The sequence below is a fragment of the Myotis nattereri genome (genome assembly GCF_964212035.1).
Source record: "Myotis nattereri genome assembly, chromosome: 10".
In the NCBI taxonomy this organism is placed as follows: Eukaryota; Metazoa; Chordata; class Mammalia; order Chiroptera; family Vespertilionidae; genus Myotis; species Myotis nattereri.
Genome location: NC_138085.1, coordinates 6,916,045 through 6,920,536, shown reverse-complemented (window position 1 = coordinate 6,920,536; position 4,492 = coordinate 6,916,045).

Sequence of the window (4,492 nt, the reverse complement as noted above, 5' to 3'; positions counted from 1 at the left end):
GAACCTAGGACAGCTGGCTCCACCCGAAGCTGGGAGAGGTTTTCTCTGCAGCCCCAGGAGGACCAGCCTTGCCCTCTCCCTGATCCCAGGGGTGAGAGTCTCTCAGGCAGCATGAAGAGCTCCGGTCCCTGCCCACACGCCCGGGCACTGTCTCCTGTGCCCTGACCTGTGGCCCTGGGTTTATATCTGTCCAGAGGGCCTGAGGACCAGGGCGCAGGGCTGTGCGAGGGAAACTCAAGAGCAGGAGTGACAAAGCTCTCCTTCAATCGGTTCCCACCGCCTGCAGGACTGCGTACACTCAGCACCCTCACTACCCCCACCCAAGTCTCTACAGCGTCTCCCTCTGTCTTACACCCTGGAGCCCATGCCTCTTTGTCATTCAGTGGTTTCTCCGTTGCTAATTGGGAAGAGGGAGTCAGTCACCCCCTTTCACAGGAACCAAATGAAGTGAATCGATTTATTCCCACGGAGTGCTGACAAGGGCTCTGGCACAGAGGCTCAGTTAATATATACCAGCGGCCTCCACAGGCACTCAGGGCAGATGGTGGACAGGAAGTTCTGTTTCTCTGCTCCTGGTGAAAGGCCTGGTCGCAAACATAGGACAGTTCAAGCATGACAGAGACTGACAGGTGTGCTACAGGGCAAGTGCTAGGGACAGGGTGCTGGTGTGCACACATGTGTGCATGAGAGAGAGAGAGGGAGGGAGAGAGAGAGAGTCTGTGTGTGTGTGTTTGCAGGACATGCAGTGTTTCCTAGGCTGTCATCCTAGAACTAGCTTAGGGAAAATGCATGAATCTATTTTAATGAAAAGGTAAGTGCAAATGTCCAAGCTCCTTCTGTGCCAGCTCACACTCAAATGGAGAGTGAGCGCCTGTTCGCCACACCTCCTCCTTCACTGACTCCTTCCTGGGTTTTCATCTTTGCCCATCTGGTAGGTGGAAGGTCAGCATAGAGAGACCCTGTGAGACGGGAAGGGATACGGGGGACCCTAGGCTGCAAGGTCACCCAACCCTCTTCTTCAGCTCCCTCCAGCCAGCCACACAGCCACACCCAGCTGTTTTCCCCCCTGAGCCTGGGGAGAACATTCGGTCAGACCCTGGGAGCCGCCCAGTCTCTTCTCCCATCCTTGTGACCATGGTCCTGCCGCTCCTCCTGCGGGTCCTCTTCAGTGCACGCGCTGGCAGAGGGCTCACTCTCACCCTCACAGGCCCCTGCCATTCAGCCCACCCTACCAGGCAGTGGCCCTGGCTGAGCTGCAGCAGCCTGTGCTGCTGGTGAGAGCCCATGGGTGTGTCCAGGGGCTTCAGAGGCCACGTGATACACACAGACATGGCTAACAATTAACTTATTTGAACTTAGAATTCAATAAATTATATTAAAAGCAAAGGTGGTAACCCTGGCCGGTGTCGCTCAGGTGGTTGGGCATTGATTGTCCTGTGCTCCCAAAGGTCACCAATTCCATTCCCAGTCAGGATTTAGGCCCATGTTGCATGTTCAGTTCATGGTAGGGGTGTTGGCAGAGGCAACTGGTCAATGTCTCTCTCTCTCTCTTTCTCTCCCTAATCCTCTTTCAAAATCAATAAAAACATAATAAGAAAGAAAGGTTATAAATACTCAAAACTTGCCCCTTGGCCTAGTTGGCATGGCTCAGTGGTTGAGCAGAATCCAATGAAACAGGAGGTCACGGTTCAATTCCCAGTCAAGGGCACATGCCTGGATTGCAGGCTTGATCCCCAGTGGGGGGTGTACAGGAGGCAGCCGATATATAATTTTCTCATCATTGATGTTTCTCTTTTCTCTCACTCTCTCTCCCTTCCTTTCTGAAATCAATAAAAATAGATTAAAAAAAAAAAACCCAAAACTGGTTACTTGTAATTTTTTCCCTGTTACCCATACTCTTGGGGTTATTCAGACCTATCGTACCTGCATGGAGGTGATATTATAGAGCAGGGTGGACCATACATCTATCCCCAGGTTCGTGGTCGGGACACCATGTCAGCAGCCTGAAATCACCTCTGGTGAAAATATTTGCACCCTAGGAATTGGCCAGTGTTACCAAATCGGGACTTGATTTGTTTTCTTCTGTGCCTGTGGTCTCTAGACTTGAGAAAGTGATGCAGAAAATGTTAATAGTGAAGATTAAACCTAAAAGTGTGCCTTGGGTGAATATTATGACACGTAAATCATCTCTCTGTTTTTTAAAAAGACCTCTGTAGGCCTTGCAGTGCCAACACATTATAAGAATTGAGGGACTGGGCTGGCATTCAGAAAACCACTACCTGACTGAGTAGTCACCACATCATGAACAAAAGAGTGAGCATCTCATAGGCACCTCCAGTTTGTCTTACTTGCTAACATAACAGCAAGCATCACCCAACATTCTCATTGGAATGACACTCATCCGTCAGTTGAGGGCAAGCATAGGGTGACTATAAATTCACCTGTTTGGCAAAAATCAAGAAGAGCTTTCAAAGGGAGTCAATGGGCTGTGTATCTACATGTTTATATTCTCGTGTGTGTGTGTGTGTCTGTGTGTGTGTGTGTTTATGTGTGTGTGTCTCTGTGTGTGTCTGTGTTTGTGTATGTGTGTGTGGACATATAAACACACTCCCTCCTCTTCCTCTGGTTGGTTGATAAACATGTGGCTGGATGCTTCTTTCCCGAGGTGTGTCTGAGCTTTTCCCATTTTCTCACTTTCCTGCTCTCCCCAGGGGGAGCCCCTCTGGTGCCACAGGTGACCCCGCCCTCTCTGCAGGCAGACCTCAGCCCTGAGCAGTCACGTGGATGTTTACCACCCCCCAGAGCGAGCAGCTCCCAGCCAGTGCAGAGAGGTGGGGCCCTGGAGCTCAGGAGGGCCTGGTTTGGGTGCTCCCTCAGCAACAGGATCCCGTGGCACAGCCCTGGGAGGACCACCCCCTGGGTTGGGTGGTATGTGAGTGAGAAGTCAGAGTTGGGAGCAACTGGGGGAGTGAAGGATAGGACAGGGGGAAGGGAGGGTGATGCCCAGCATGGTCTGGGGCAAGGGGACAGAGGGGATGAGAGGAGGAGCACAGAGGCTTCGGTGGGGGAGGAGCGTGAACGGTGTGCTGAGCATTGTGGGGTGGAGGTGGCTTTGGGACCTCCAAGCTGGGAACAGATCTGGGGGTTCCCAGGAGAGGCCTGGGCTAGTGGTGCTGGGAGCCTTCTGGGAAGATGGCAGTGAAAGCTGTGGGTACGACCATCTTGTCTGGGGCTGGAGGGGGGTGAGAGCGGGTGGGGTGCACCCCGCGGTGAGTCACGTGGAACACATAGTCCGCAGAAGGACGGGTGTAGCTGGTGTGGAGGCTGAGGGAGGGAGGTTAACAAAGGTAGGTCAGCGGGGTGGATGCCAGAGGTGCCAGGGGGCTGAGAAGTTGTGGGAGGCAGGCAGACCAGTTGGCCAGGCACTGCCAAGACCCAGGGACAGGGGTGTCGGCGGGACCTGGGATGAGAACAGTCAGCTAAGAGGGGTGGGCACATTCCAGATCCGTTCCAGACCCAGGTTCAGGGGAGCGATCACCTGTGGGAAGTGGAGAGAGGAGGGGTCCAGCCCGCACCCCAGGTTTTGGCTTCTGTGATTGACAGCTGGTGGCCTTGGATAAGCAGGGAGCCCAGAGGAGTCAGGGACAGTGGAGAAGCCTGCAGCCCAGGCAGGGGGTCTAAGGCAGCGACCTCAGGCCTGAAGCTCAGGAGCGGTCAGTGCTGGGGAGCAGGTGGCTCAGCCCTGCAGAGGAGCAGGGAGGGGGCTGCCTCCACGATGGAACCTGGGAGTGAGCACACAGGGAACTCCAATGAGTGTTTGTGGAAAGGATGAGGGGGGACCCAGGGACCGGCCAGTGTGCGCCCTGAAGAGCTGTCCCAGAGGGGAGAGAATCAGGGGACAGAGGCTGAGAGCTCTCAGGGGTGACCGGTCAGGTTCAGACCCTGCAACAGCCAATGGCGGAGGGGAGGCGGCCTCAGGTGTCCACATGCTCAGTTTGGCTCCCATCTTTGGGGAGGGCAGCTCGCAGAGGGGGCGGCTCCCCCAGGGGCAGGGCCTTGGAAAGAAGGGGAAAGGAGGCCACAGGAAGCACCTTACAGAAGAGGCTGGTGAGGGAGGAGGGACACGCAGGCGGCAGCTGGACGGGCCGCCATGAGGTCAGGTCAGGGGGGATCTTCACCTGCCGTCCTCCTCCCTCCTCGGCCTCTTCCTAGCTGAGTGGCCTTGGAAAACCCAAGGATCATTTTAAGCTGAGCTCCTGCTGTGATAGAAATCCCAAATCAAAATGGGATTCCACTTAGAGGGACTTAAAATACACCAAGGCCTGGGAAGAGCGGCTGCCTGGGAAACAGGAAACCTGGCTTCCCCTTCTCTGGCCTCCTGGCCGAGGGAGGTCTGCATTCCAGGGGTCCAGGACCCGGGGGCGGAAGCGGGGAGCCTGGAGCCCGGGCATCGCTGCCAGTGACGAGCGGTGAGGAAATCCAGGACTCAATT